The sequence below is a fragment of the Microcaecilia unicolor genome, chromosome 13 (assembly GCF_901765095.1).
Source record: "Microcaecilia unicolor chromosome 13, aMicUni1.1, whole genome shotgun sequence".
NCBI classification, from domain to species: domain Eukaryota; kingdom Metazoa; phylum Chordata; class Amphibia; order Gymnophiona; family Siphonopidae; genus Microcaecilia; species Microcaecilia unicolor.
The window spans coordinates 63,794,390-63,810,268 of NC_044043.1; positions in this window are offsets into that span (position 1 = coordinate 63,794,390).

Below are 15,879 nucleotides of genomic sequence, written 5' to 3' on the forward strand. Positions count from 1 at the left end.
GCCTATTGAAGTGATGTCAAAGTGGAGTGGAGGAGTGGCCTAGTGGTTAGGGTGGTGGACTTTGGTCCTGGGAACTGAGGAACTGAGTTCAATTCCCACTTCAGGCACAGGCATCTCCTTGTGACTCTGGGCAAGTCACTTAACCCTCCATTGCCCCATGTAAGCCGCATTGAGCCTGCCATGAGTGGGAAAGCACGGGGTACAAATGTAATAAAAATAAATAGTGTAAAAATAAAATATAAAATTAAAATGCAAAGGATACATAGAAAAATTATGTAATGCAAGGACTAGTAAAGTACAATATCATTAAGAGGAAGGGTGGGAGACAGGAAGGAGTGGAGGAGTAGCTTAAGGGTTAGTGCAGTGGGCTGAGGAACTGGGTTTGACTCCCACTTTAGCTCCTTGTGACCCTGGGTAAGTCCCTTAATTCTCCATTGTCCCAGGTACAAAAAGATTGTGAGCCCAATAGGGACAGATGAGACCTGCATATAACATGTGAACCGCTTTGGTTGTATCACAAAAAGGCAGTATATCAAGTTGATGACCCTTTAAAATGGGTAAGGAAAGCTCCCTGGTCAAGTCAGTTCAAATCATCCCATCCCAACATGAGATAGGAAAGCAAGTCTAAAGGTGTAAGACTGTTTTATATTTTTAGGGAACAATTTGAGAGGGAGCATGGTCGATTATTCATTCCATAGATAGGGCACAAACACTGTGAATGCTGAACATCAAGTCATTTCCATTCTTACCCTAGAGTGTGAGGGACCACAAGACGATTCTGTTGAGTAGATCACAATACTTGTGCTGGCTTATATAGGACAAGGAGACTGGCTAGAAAAATGGATATTTCTCTGTTAACGATTCACAGACAGATGATCAAAACCCTGCATTATTCCCAAACAGCACTCCAAAAATAGCACTGGAACAGCGCGGGGCGTTATAAGACCTATGATCAGAGATAATTGCATGCAAATGTAAGCACGGAATTATCTCTGATCATGGGGTAGAAGTGCGGGAGAATTGTGCCTGAGCATGCGCTCAGCACAATCCTTCCGCACTTGTTTGACAGGTCTGGGCTGTCAAAAGCCCAAACCTGTCAAACACAGGGGCTGGAGGTCCATGGGACCACCAGGCCCCAAATACCCCAGCCCCTAGCAACGGGGGCTGGAGGTCTGGCAGACCTCCGGTCTCTCCAACGTTCCCCTCCCCCCAGGTTCAGGGAAGGCTGGAGATCTGGTGGGTCTCTAGCCCCTTTAGTCCATCAGCAAGGGGTCCCTGGTGGTCCAGTCCCCCCTACTCCCCTACCTTGTGTGTTGGAGGAGGGAGGGTAGCCTGCCTGCCTTCCTCCTCTTCCTGCGATGCCGCAAAATGGCGGCACCAAGCCCAGCCCACTGTATCCTGAGATGTGCTGGGTGGGGCTATACACCATATAACCCTACCCAGTGCATCCCAGGATACACAGGGCTGGGCGCCGCCATTTTGCGGCGTCGCAGGACAAGGAGGGAGGCAGACTACCCTCCCTCCAACACACAAAGTAGGGGGGTAGGGGGACTAGACCGCCAGCGACCCCTTGCTGGGGGATTGGGGGGGGGGGGGCTGGAGACCCACCGGATCTCCAGCCCTCCCTGAACCTCGGGGGGGATCATCTGGGGGGACCGGAGGTCCAGCGGACCTCCGGCCCCCCTGTTGCTGGGGGGGGGGTTGGTTGGTCGCCCACTAGGCCATCAGGGACCTTTTGCTGGGGGAGTTAGGGGGGGGGCTGCAGACCCACTGGATCTCCAGCCCTCCCTGAACCTGGGGAGGGGATTGTCGGGACCGGCAGTCTGCTGGACCTCCAGCCCCCTGCCACGGGCAGGTTTGCTCTTGGGGGGAATGGGGGGCCTTCCAGCATGCAAATACATGCTGGACAAGGCTCACCATTCCTCCCCAATGATCTGCAAACCCTAACGCTAGCTTGGAGCTGGCGTAGGGTTTGCCGCAGCCAACAACCCAATCTTTGGCGTGCTGGCTGCTGATCATTGGGGATGAATATGTTTAGCACTGTTTAGCATGCATTTGCATGCTAGTTGCGTTCAGAGCCTTCGAGCGCGTTGTTTCACGCACTCAGGGGCTCTAATCATGGGACGTTAGCAAACGCCGGTGCTAGTATGGCGCTAACAGCCTCTAGCACCGGCGTTTGCTTCTGATCTTCCCCCTTTGAGTCTTAAAGGGAATCTGGTAGTTTTTGATAACCCTGGTTCTCCTCTCCCAAGGTGATGACATAGACCAACCATTCAGCAGCTGTGATCGGTTTTACTGCTGTAGTTTTGTACCAGTTGTAAGCGTCTAAGAGAGGGAGCGTTTGGGCCATCATGTAACCCAATTGCAATAGTCTGGTCTGGTTATGACCAATGTGAGAGTAAGAATATGTAGATCTTTGATGTTGAGAGTCAACAGAATGGCACAAATCAATTTTAAAGCATTAAAAACATTTCTTGACAATGTTAGATATGTGTGAATAGAAGTTAAGTTCATAATCTAGTACTATTGTTTTAGTTCGTTCTTCATTGTGAACTGACATTAACTTAAAGGTGTTCTAGCAAATTATTAATAGACTAAGGGGCCCTTTTACTAAAGCTTAGCGCATGCTAATGGAATTAGCACACCCCAGTTTAAAAATGTAAACTCATGTGTGCACTTTAGCAGTACATACATGACACAATTACACATGCCTGTTTTCCCTGGGGTACTTTTATAAATGTATACAGGTGCTTTTATTGTTTTTATATATTATACATAAACATGTCCCAGACATCAATAAGGAGCACAGGTCATAATAAGTAACATTCTAGTATCTGGAGAACATCAGATCTAACTGCCTCACACAACCATCAGAACAAACATTTGTTCCATCGCAATAAGCGAAATGGTGTGGTGCAAATCCTCATGAGCTCTCCTCATTATTTTACAACTATTTGTATATACTGTTTAAAAAAAGAAAAATAAGAATGAAACAAATAGTTGTAAAATAATGAGGAGAGCTCATGAGGATTTGCACCACACCATTTCGCTTATTGCGATGGAACAAATGTTTGTTCTGATGGTTGTGTGAGGCAGTTAGATCTGATGTTCTCCAGATACTAGAATGTTACTTATTATGACCTGTGCTCCATGTTGATGTCTGGGACATGTTTATGTATATTATTTAATAGTCCCCACATCTTCTCTTTTGGTGGTTTTTTGTGAAGAGTTTATTGCTTTTATAACATAATCGCAATCTATGTCCCTTAACAGCTTTGGTGTCCTGTGGTAAAAGTACCCCTTTCCTGACTAGCAGGTCAGAGTAAAGATGACATTGCATATAAGTGAATCCTAGACTATGACAGGAAGGGGGAAAAAAGGGTAATCACAGTTCTAGAAGGATAGATAGAGGATTAGAGCTTGTCAGCTTTTTGACTGTTCTATATCCTCTCTGATGCATTTAGGAAGAACACAGTGACCCCATGAGTTTAACTTGCTTGCCCCCCCTCATTACTGCTGAGTCGTATACCTTGGAGCATCTTGGCATACCGGGGAGATCATTTTACTATTGTTTGGTTCAGTGCCTCAACAGCTTGTTTTCTGTCTTTACCAGCAGGTGTCACTCTCACACTACTGTATCAGAGTCCAAGTGTTGCAGATATCCTCTGCCACAAGCACCTACTGTTCAAGGAGGACTCTCTGAAGCTCACATACCTCTAAAAGCGAGGGACTTCCATTTTTGGTTTTTATTTTATTTTTCCAGAGAATTTATCAGTGTTTATTATAATGAGAACAAAAAGAAGCAAAAAAAATGTGATTCATTTTTCCAAGTATGTATGAGTTGATTTGGGTGGACAACACTAATCATTCTCTTCCCACATCTCCACCTCCTCCCTTCACCGCTGTCATCTTCTACTCCCCCTTGTACAATCATTTTCCCTCCACCCTCCCTTTTGGCTCCAGGCATAATCATCTGCTTTCCCCTTGTGTAATCAGGGCAGGATTAACCCATTGGTGGGTTGTAGGCAAACAAGTGCAGCTTTGTAAAAAGGGGGGGGGGGGGGGGTAAGTTTCTTGTGCAAGTGTGTACTTGTAAATGTTTGTATTATATATGAATAAATAAAAATGAAAACATTTTTTAATTGCAATTAATCACAAGATTAAAGGTATTTTATTTATTTATTTATTTATTTATTTCACACTGCAGCTCCTTGTGACTCTGGGCAAGTCGCTTAACCCTCCATTGCACCATATATAAAATAAGTACTTTCAGTTGGTGTCCCCCAGGGTTCTGTCCTTGGACCCCTCCTTTTCTCCATCTATACCTCTTCCCTTGGTACCCTGATTTCATCTCATGGCTTTCAATACCATCTTTATGCAGATGACTCTCAGATCTACATCTCCACCCCTGAAATCTCAACCGTAATCCAGGACAAAATTTCATCCTGCTTGTCTGACATTGCTGCTTGGATGTGTCAACGCCATCTGAAGCTAAACCTGACTAAAACTGAACTTCTCATTTTTCCTCCTAAACCCACCTCCCCTCTTCCCCCATTCTCTGTCTCTGTTAGTGGCTCTCACATCCTCCCTGTCTCCTCGGCTCGTAACCTTGGTGTCATCTTTGATTCTTCTCTCTTCTCTGCACATGTTCAACAGATCGCTAAAACCTGTCCTTTCTTTCTCTACAACATTAGCAAAATCCGCCCCTTCCTTTCTGAATACGCTACCAGAACCGTTATCCAAACCCTTGTCACCTCTCGCTTGGATTATTGCAATTTACTTCTCACTGGTCTTCCTTTCAGCCATCTCTCTCCTCTCCAGTCTGCCCAAAATTCTGCAGCATGTCTTATTTTCCGCCAAAACCGTTATACCCACACTAGCCCACTCCTCAAGTCACTTCACTAGCTCCCTGTCCACTTCTACTTCTCTTACTGACCTTTAAATGCATCCGTTCTGCAGCCCCCCATTATCTCTCCACTCTCGTCTCTCCCTACATCCCTCCCCGTCAACTCCGCTCACTGGACAAGTCTCTCTTATCGTCCCCCTTCTCCTCCACTGCTAACTCCAGGCTTCGTTCCTTTTCCCTCGTGGCACCTTATCCCTGGAATAGACTTCCTGAGCCTATACGTCTAGCTCCATCTCTACCTGTTTTCAAATCTATGCTGAAAACCCACCTTTTCACCACTGCTTTTGGCTCCTAGCCACTACTCAATTGCCTCCCCTTGTTCCTTCTCACCAAGTACTTTCCTCACCCTTAATTTTTTTTTTGTTACATTTGTACCCCGCGCTTTCCCACTCATGGCAGGCTCAATGCGGCTTACATGGGGCAATGGAGGGTTAAGTGACTTGCCCAGAGTCACAAGGAGCTGCCTGTGCCAGGAATCGAACTCAGTTCCTCAGTTCCCCAGGACCAAAGTCCACCACCCTAACCACTAGGCCACTCCTCCACTCTAATTGTCTTGTCTGTCTGTATTATTTTAGACTAGTAAAAAAGGCCCGTTTCTGGAACGAATGAAACGGGCGCTAGCAAGGTTTTCCTGGGAGTGTGTATGTTTGAGAGAGAGAGAGAGCCAGAGTGAGACTGTCTGTGTGACAGTGTGTGTGTGAGAATGAGAGTGTGTGACAGGGCCCCCTCCCCTGTTCCTAATGCCCCTCACCCCGTTCCCTTCCCTCCTTCCCACACTTTGGGTTCCTTAAGGCTTTCAAAAGTCTATGTATCCCCATGGCCCTAACGCCCAGTATCCGGATACCCCACCACTTTCCTCCTCACCCCTCCCCCAAGATGTAATACTTTCACGTCCTTCATTTTTTTTTTTTTTAAAGTGTCCTATCTACCCTGTGTACAAATGCCCGGCATTCAGATTGTGTTCCTCTCGTAAATTTTAATTTCTTTCATTCATTCAGAACTTGCCCCCCCCCCCCCCTGAACACTTTTGGTTCCTTCAGTCTTTTAAAACTCTCCTATGTACCCTGTGTGCTAATGGCCAGCATTGAGATTGTTTTCCTGTCCCAAATTTGCATGTCTTTCAGTCATTCAGAACTCCCTCCCCCCTTCTCCAGTTTAACACTTTGGTTTCCTTCAGTCTTTTAAAACTCTCCTATCTACCCTGTGTCCTAATGGCCAGAATTCAGGTTGTTTTCCTTTCCCAAATGTTCATGTCTTTCAGTTGTTCAGAACTCCCCCTCCCCCCATTTAACACTTTCGGTTCCTTCAGTCTTTTAAAACTCTCCTATCAACCCTGTGTCCTAATGGCCAGCACTCAGATTGTTTTGCTTTGCCAAATTGTCTGTCACTGATGTCACTGAGGTCAGTGCGTGCCTGCCTAGCAGACCACTTCCGGCAGGCACGGTCCCAAGCACATCCTGTTGGAGATGAGAATTATTATATAGGATTGTAAGCTCTATTGAGCAGGGACTGTCTCTCTGTGTCAGGTGTTCAGCACTGCGTGCGTCTGGTAGCGCTATACAAATGTTAATAATAATATGCAAACCACTTTGAATGTAACCATAAAAAGGCAATATATCAAATCCCATCCCCTTCCCTTCCCTAAAGGACTAATAATCTCTCTCCCTCCCATCCTAGCTCAAACATCTCTCCTCTTCTCCCCCTCTCCTCGTCCCGAGGTCCATGATCTCTCTTTCTTTCCTGGAGTCCATTATCTCTCTCTATCTGTCTTCCCTTCCTCCCATTGCAGGAGAGAGGGGATATGATAGAGACGTTTAAATACCTCAGTAGCGTTAATGTACAGGGGGTGAGCCTTTTTCAAATGAAGGAAAACTCTGGAACAGGCTTAGGAGGAAGCTGAGAAAATACTATTTCATGGAAAGGGTGGTGGATGAGTGGAATGGCCTCATGGTGGAGATCGTGGAGACGAAGACTGTGTCGGAATTTAAGAAAGCATGGGACAGGCACGTGGGATCCCTTAGGAAAAGGAGGAGCTAGTGGTTATTGAGGAAGGGCAGAATGAATGGGCCATTTGGCCCTTATCTGCCGTCATGATTCTACCTTTCCCTCCTTCCCTTCCCTTCCATTCACATGAGCAGCAACACAAACTTGGTAGTGAGCAACACCAAGCTCCTCTCGTGGCTGCTGGAGCTCACTGCCTCGGTCATAGCTGCCATCGGTGATCCCTCCAGTTCTGCTTGTGTGTCTGCAGCTCACTCCCCTCCCTCCCGGGGTTCGGCATCTGCCCCTCCATCCCTCCTGCTGGTCTTCCTTAACAGTAGTCTTCTGTAGTGGCAGCGTTGCACATAACACTGCCTGCACCCTGCTCTGAAGCTTTCCCTCTAGCCCATCCCATGTCCTTTGACATCACTTCCTGTTTTTGCATGGGCAGGACAGGTCAAAGGAAAAGCTTTGAACCAGGATGCAGGCAGCATATGTGTAATGCTGCCGCTGCTGGGGACCAACAGATGACGACATTTAAGGAAGATCAGTGTCGGGGGAGGGAGTGGGTGATGTTGAATCATGGGGGGGGGGGGGGTAATGATGCTGGATCGCACCGAGGACAGGGGTTGGAGGGAGTGAAAGAGAGCAGAAGAGATGTTTGGAGGAGACAGAACACACTGCAATAAGATCTATTTTTTAAATTGCGAATAAATATGATTAATAATTAATGCATTAATCGCAGAGTTAACTGCAATTAACGTGCAGCCCTAGTTTTCAACTGATAATGAAGAACCTTAGGTATGCAGAAGTTCCTGCATTTCTCTGCACAGCCTTCTATCCTTGGGAACTGAATCTTACTTGAATTCTATATCATTATATGCTGAATTGATTGTACCTGAATTATGTAGAGATTTTTAGATTATTTTACTCGATTGTATTATTTTTAGATTGATTGTTCTCTGTCTAGAACTTGATGGTGAAGCCAATTATAAATGCTAAAGTTACTGGAAAAACAATGCCCATCTAAATTATAATGAATAGTGGAGCTACGTGTGTGTGATCCGAAAATATGAGCTAATACTGGCCCATAGGCATCGCAATGTTAAGTCGGTTTTGAGGACTTGGGCCCGGTTGGATCTCTATTGTCAGGAACCCAATAGCACTACTTGTCTTCCCGCATCTAGGTAATTTGTACAGAGGTATTGTCATGGAACGGGGATAATGTTGTTCTGATTTTTACTTTTGTTTGTTTGCCATGGATTGTTGTTTTTGTTTGCTTTTCTGTATTATGTTTTGAAAACCTTAATAAAAATATGAAAAAAAAAATTAACAAAGCCATAGAATTCAGTTTTTTGATTAAATAACATAAGTAATATAAGCTTCTACTCCCCATTACCTATTTGACAGGTAAGCATCTAACATTGAAATCCTGAAAGTGATTGTGAGGACAAGACTCTGTGAGGCAGATGCATCAAAGTCCCGTTAAAACACCAATTGCTATTTCCAACTCGGTAAAAATGACCAAGTTGAAAATAGCGGAGGATGCTCAAAACAAACAAGATGCAAATGAGCTGCTCATGAAAACAGTGAGCAGCTCAGTAGGTGGGGGGGAGCCAATTGGTCTGTTGAGCATGAGCAGAACAGCCAATCGCTAAGCGTGGTTGCTCTGCGCGTGCTACAGACAGCTTTCATACAAGGCATACTGTGTGTATGAAAACAGTTTGTAGCTTTTTTTTGTTTTCTACAATTTCTGACCCACAAGGAGCTTGGTTAGAGGTTGAGGATTTGGCATCACGCCACTGTGATCTGTTCCCCCCCCCCCCCCCCTGTACTCCTGGCTCCTGCTGTTGGCTACAGAGAACAGGCAGGCCCAGTAATGCTTTGCAACTTCACAGCAGCTGGACGGCCTGCAGCTCTCACAGCTCTCCTCAGTCAGCCAGGCAGTACTGACAGTTCTTGACCACCCATTAAAAATTCATCGTAAAGTTAGGCGGTCCTTTCTGTGCATCGCTAGGAGAAGAGCTGTCCATTATTCGGAATGCACATTTGAATAGTAAGTACCTCATTTAAATAACTTAGCATGCAATTATCGTTAGCTGCTACCATAACAGGAAAACAGCCTGCAGAACCCCCTTGTGCATGATTAAATAACATAAGTAAGTAATATAAGCTTCTGCTGAACTCCGTGGAGGAGTGGCCTAGTGGTTAGGGTGGTGGACATTGGTCCTGGGGAACTGAGGAACTGAGTTCGATTCCCGGTATAGGCAGCAACTTATGACTCTGGGCAAGTCACTTAACCCTCCATTGCCCCATGTAAGCCGCATTGAGCCTGCCATGAGTGGGAAAGCACGGGGTACAAATGTAACAAAAAAAAAAAAAAAACCGGCTAAAACCAGTGTAAAAACCTTGTTGCTGGCTCATTAATTTTTGTGCATCTGGGGCTGTGTGTGTATTCTCAAGTGCTTTAGAGAGCACAGGTCAGAATCAAAAGAACCAGCAGCAGCGGCGTACCAAGGGTGGGGCAGTGGGGGCGGTCCGCACCGGGTGCATGCCGCTGGAGGGGTGCAGAGAGCAGCCGCATGTCTTTTGGCTCCGCTGGTTCCCTGCTCCCTCTGCCCCAGAACAGGTTACTTCCTGTTCCTGGGCAGAGGGAGCAGGGAGCCAGCGGAGCCGAGAGCCGCGCGGCTGCTCCCAGCAGCTAAGAATGCACCCGGGGGGGGGGGGGGGGGTTGATGCGTCGGGGAGGTGTCATTGCACCAGGGGGAGTGTTGTGTTGCACCCGGGGGGGGGGGGGGGTGCACATCGGCGATCCGCCCCGGGTGGCAGCCGACCTAGGATCGTCACTGACCAGCAGTACTGTTAGGCAAGGACATTAGGCTTGTGCTCTGACACTGATAATACATAGGCAGTGTGGCTGCACAGGATGCAAGGGAGATGGGGGTGGCAAAACTGGACCTCATCCATTGTCTTCCCTGCTTGGCCATAATGTAGGGGGCGTGTTGCACAGACTGCGTTTCCAGCTCAGGACGCTCCTGACACAGGCTTTCATCCCAGAACTTCAAGTCCCCTGTCTCTCAGTTCCTCTCTTTCTAGCTTAGATTCTAAGTTATGATCTCGTTACGGTACACACACCTCAGGAAGCCAGCTTCCAGTTATTACGAAGTACCCTATGATGGGTCATCTAATCGGCTCCTCATTCTATCACCCCACCTTTAGTTCTCTCGTGCAACATTTGTACTAACATGCTGTACTGAATACAATCTATTTCATTCTCCACAGGAGTGAAATATAACTCATTTCTGTCTGTTGTTTTTGTACCGTTTCTACTGTGTATAAACCATAATGCGGCACTGCAATGTAGTAACAAGTATTTACTAACTGGTAAGACATAGTACTCCATTAGGGTTATTATTATAGGCCTACTAAATAACATTTAATAGTTCTATAAATTGCAGGTTTATTTAACACCACTAATCAATTGAATACATTAGTACATTACCTTGAGCTAACCTGACACAGAGGAATTTATTTTAGAACCTGCCTAGCCTGCAGTATTTCCCAGAATTCATGTTGTTTTAGCTAGAATAATGAGAATGGGAACATTTTTAGGTCACATGAAATAGAGCATCAGCGTGAGAAGTCCAGCTATTGCTCCAGTTACTGAATAAAGAAGCAGTCGCCAAGCACATACCAACTGCTTATAGATTACCTGGGGGAAATCATTAACCTACTAATTTGAAATCAATTTAAAGCACATTTGCGTAACCTCATGAATAAAGTAACTTGCTAATTTAGTAACTGCTATGCCAGAGCATCTTTAATTTTATTAGTTGGATTTTCCAGGTGCATGTGATTTATTTTTATTTTTGAACCTAATAGTTTTCCTCTGCGTCTTTGGGTTTCCAGCTGTACTGGAGCTTGCTTTTGTTGAGCTACAGCATAATGAGTTGTGGGTGGTAAATGCTGAATTGGTCTTCCTCCCCAACTGCTAATATGATTTCCTTATCCTTTGCCCCTCCCGCTCCCCACCCAAGGAGGCAGATTACACCTATGGGGCTCTCTCTGGAGACTGGGAGTACACATGCTACATATGGCCACTAGGTGTCACTATTGATCAATGGCTGAGAGTCCCTCCACAGTATCCAAATCCCGGGCTGGTTCAGGGTCTTTTGCATGCATGTCACTTGCCATCAGGTTCTGCACCCCCAGGTCCTTGTTTATAAAGCTTCAGAATCTAACATTCTTTCAAGAAAACACCCTAAACGGAAGTATAGAAAAGGTTTGACTTTAAAAGGGGCCATTTTACCAAACTGCGGTAAAAAGTAGCTTTAGGGTGTGCTCATTCCTGCACGCTAAAGCCATTTTTACTGCATGGGTAAAATAGCCGAATTTTGGCTTTTTTCTATTAATAGCCACCCGCTAATTTTCCCATTAGCATTTGGCCATTAGCCCCCTACCACCACCCATTATGTAGACGGTAAGGACTCATGCACTAACCATCAGCATGCAGCAATGTGGTGCGTAGAACATGCCTACTCTCCACTCCACCCAGGCCCAGCACGCGGGACGCGCATGCCCATGCCAAAATTACCGTTGGACGGGATTGGTCAGAGATAGATCGCTTTCACCAGACAGCTAGCCTGGCACTGCAGACCCTTGTATCTGGTCCTGTTTTGGGGGGGGGGGGGTTGGATCCATTTTGTGGAGATCGTTTCTTCCTTCTGCTTTTGTGTATCAAAAATATTTCCACACTCCTGTCTCCCCTGACATGTCTTGAAAATCGGATGTGGATAAGACACTGAACATAAAAGCCATTAAGGATACAGAAATACACACAGAAATTTTATAAACCCATAAATCTTCTTTTTCTATGGAAAATATGCTACAGATCTCTCTCCCCCCCCCCCCCCCCCCACCCCCAGCATTTCTGCTATGAAAGAGAATCTACTGATTGTTAAAGATCAGGTGTTTTCTAAGTCAGACTGAAGCATTCCTCATATGTTCTGCTTTCTTTTCAGGGCACAATTCAATAGATTTTAATCCTTAGATTACATTTCAGACAAAACAGACTAATTATTTCCTGGCGCTGCACTGGTGATATTAAATCAGTAGGAAGTGAGCTGTGATACCTCATTCCATTTCAGACTGTGTTTTCTAATCTGAATACAATTATACTGAACACAACAATATATATTAAGAGCAGATTATGGAATTCACCTCCTAGAGCAATGCCATCAAAGCTGATTAGATGTATAGCACACAATTGACTTTAGGGATATGGTATGATAATATTAATAACCCCAGTGAAATTAAATGAGTTCATAGAAGTTCTATATATCACAAATAGAAAGCAAAAGGAAAAGATGTAACATTTTCAATAAATATAAATTGCAGACTTGGCATTCATTTTTTCTTTTGTTTTTAACCTATTTCTTTTATTTTACCTTTTCTCTTTCTGTTTCCATCAATGCATCACCTGTCTTCTGTGGCTCATACTTTCCCAAGGACAAAAGGCTGAAATTAAATATTCTTCACCTTACTTCCCTGGTCTTGGATGATTCACTATCCAGTATCAGCCAAGACTAGAGAAGCAGGGTGAAGGGGTAGCAGTCTTGATCCGAGAGGCAATCAAACTGCACAGAGTCACCATCCTCAACCTGAGTCAGAATGCCTTTATATCTAAATAGGAGATAAGGAATAGAGTTGCACACGGACAGAAATCTTACCCCGTCCCCACCCATCTCCACTGGAATCTTACCCGTCCCCACTCATTCCTGCAAGAATTTAACCTGTCCCCACCCATCCCCTTAAGAATTTAACCTGTCCTCACCCAGTCCCTCAAGAATTTAATAGTATATTTAAAAAAATTCCGGTCGGCTCTCTCAATCTCTCTCTGGGTTCGAGCTGCAGCACTGCAGGCAAGGAAGGAACAGAAGTTGGAATTTGGAGCACTCTGGAGCACAAGTCTTAGTCTCTGATTCACTGGCACTGTGTGCTAAGAGGTCGCCACATGCAAGTGCCAGTAGGTCAGGTGTCAGAGCTGAGGTCTACGCATCAGCCCGGGAGCAGAGAGGATTAATAGTAACATAGTAAGTGACAGCAGATAAAAACCTGAAAGGTCCATCCAGTCTGCCCAATAGTCACATTCATTATCAATTAGCAATTAAATCAACAATGAATGTGATATTATATGCTTGATTATGGTCTTTCTTTGGCGTTTCTGGGTCATAGACCATAGAAGTCCGCCCAGCCCTATCCGTATGTTCCAATTGCTGGAGTTGCCATTGAAGCCCACCCCAGCCTATTTGTTTTCTTATTTGTGGGACACAGACCATAAAAGTCTGTTCAGCAATGTCATAGTAAATGACGACAAAGACCTGTACAGTCTATCCAGTCTGCCCAACAAGATAAACTCATTTTACATGGCATGCGATACTTTATATGTATACCCAAGTTTTATTTGTCCTTGCCACTATCAAGGCACAGACTGTAGAAGTCTGGCCAGCACTGTTCTTGTACTAAAATTTCTGAAGCTAATGTCGAAGCCCCTTAAAATTTACACTCTAGCCTATCCATATCTATTCAGTCATGATCAGGGCACAGACCGTAAAAGTCTGCCCAACACTGTTTTTTTTCTTCCCAATTACCGATGTTGCCACCCAATCTCCGCTAAGATTCCGTGGATCCATTCCTTCTAAACAGAATTCCTTTGTGTTTATCCCACGCATGTTTGAATTCCATTACCGTTTTCATCTCCCATGGGAGGGCATTCCATGTATCCACCACCCTCTCTGTGAAAAAAATACTTCCTAACATTACTCCTGAGTCTGCCCCCCCTTGAACCTCATTCACGTCTTCTACTTCTACCGCCTTCCCGTCTCCGGAAAAGGTTTGTTTGTGGATGAATACCTTTCAAATATTTGAAAAGTTTGGCATTTAGCAAGGCCTGGGTAGCAAGGTTTATTCCAGGGCACTGCTAGATGATCCAAATGACTAGCAGTATTTATAAACGGAGTCCTGTAACTCGTTTTGAAGACTTTGCTCTTTCAGACCCAATTCAATAACCCAAATCTCCCATCAGCCAACAATGGCAGATCCAGAAAACAAATGGGGACCAAGATCAAGCCAGACTCTTTTTAAACATTTATCTGAAGAAATGAGTACAAATAGGACAGTTGGGAGAACTCCAGAAGCAAGACCTGACTGCATCAATGGTACAGCGCTGCATATGTCTTGTAGCGCTATAGAAATGATAAATAGTAGTAGTACTTGATTGCACATTAGAATGTTGCAGCAAGTGTGCAATGTCATAGTTTACAAGCAACCGTGGTTTTTTTTTCATTTTTCAAACATTCAAATCCTATGCAAGTAAGATGACTGTCCATTATTCTCTTATGCATGTAGAACCAGTGTTGATTTTCTGCCAGGTTACCAGCACATGTTTTTAGGCTCGGTTCACTAAAGATTATTACGGCATTAATGCACATTAACATGCATTTACTGCAAATCCTAACTTTATGCAATGGGATGTATTTTACTATTAGCAGCATTAGTGCACTTAGGGGCCCTTTTATAAACCTGCAGTAAAAATTCGTAGTTATCATGGCTTAACATGGGCATATACTGCAACGGTTGCTGCAAATTTTATGTGGCAAACAATGGAGGTGGAATCAGCATTTTCTAATGCTGGTCCTGCATTAAAGTGGCAATTGGAGCACATTACCAGGTCACAGTTAGGACTCCGTTTACTAAGCAGCAGTAAGCCCAACGCGGGCTTACTGCTTGCTGTACAGGAAGTACTGCCAGGCTACCGCAGTAGCCCAGCGGTACTTCCCACCCCTGGCACGCTGTCATTTCCAGCTGTTCGCTACCTGGTTACCACCGGGTTAACACGGAAGGTGGCTGTAAGGGCTCCCCCCTGAAATGGCTGGGCGGCAAGTGCTTTACTTGCCACCCAGCCATTTCCTGCAGGAAGACGAGACTTCATTTTTACCAGCTGCGGTAAAAGGGGGCCCCTGTGTGAGTGTAAAACATGCACCGATGCCAGCGCCGGCTCCCTTTTGCCGCAGTTTGGTAAAAGGGGCCCTTAATGCAGGAGCACTTAGGCCCCGATGATCAGAAGCAAACATGGGCACTAGAGGCTATTAGCGCCTACGTTTGCTCCTGCCTCATGATCAAAGCCAGCGAGCGTGTGAAACAATGAGCTCGCCAGCTCTGACCACAAGTAGCATGCAAATGCATGCAAAATGGGGCATTACCTATTCCTTCCCAATGCTCAGCGGGAAGCGTGCCAAACATTAGCGCTGCTCTTGCAGCAAACCTTACATCAGCTCAGAGCTGGTGTTAGGGTTTGTGGAGCATTGGGGGGCGGGGTGGGAGCCCTGCCCAGCATGTATTTGCATGCTTACAGGCCCCTGGACATAGGATGCTGGAGATCCAGTGGGCCTTCAGCCCCCTCTAAGCCCTCCTCCCAGACAAGTTTCCCTGGTGGCCTAGTGGGCTACCCTACTCCCACCCACCCTGGTGGCCTAGTGACCCCCAAACCCCCCTGTATGTACCTTTAGAAGTGGAGGAGGGAATAGCCCTGGGATGCACTGGGTGAGGCTTCAATACCATATAAGGCCTGTTAGTGCCTCCTATTTAGGAGGTGCTAAGTATTCCTGTTAACTGTAATGTGCTGGCTGGCTAATGCTTCCATGCCCACTCTGCCCATGCCCCACCCCCTGACAGAAAAACTCAGTAACATGCAGTTTAAGGGCACAGAAACAGGCAAACTACCCCTTAATGTGTGTGTGCAGTAGCCTGTTTCTGTAGGGTAATTGTGTGTGCTTAATGCACTTCAGTAAAAAGGGCTCCTTGGTAAATCTAGTCCTTTGTAGCCAACTTGGAAGCTGCTTCCTTAACCCTACTGCAGCTGGAGCGGAAGGGGAAAACCTTGCCTTTCTCTTGTCAACTTATCACTGTTTTTTTTTTAACATGTGTATTTCTAT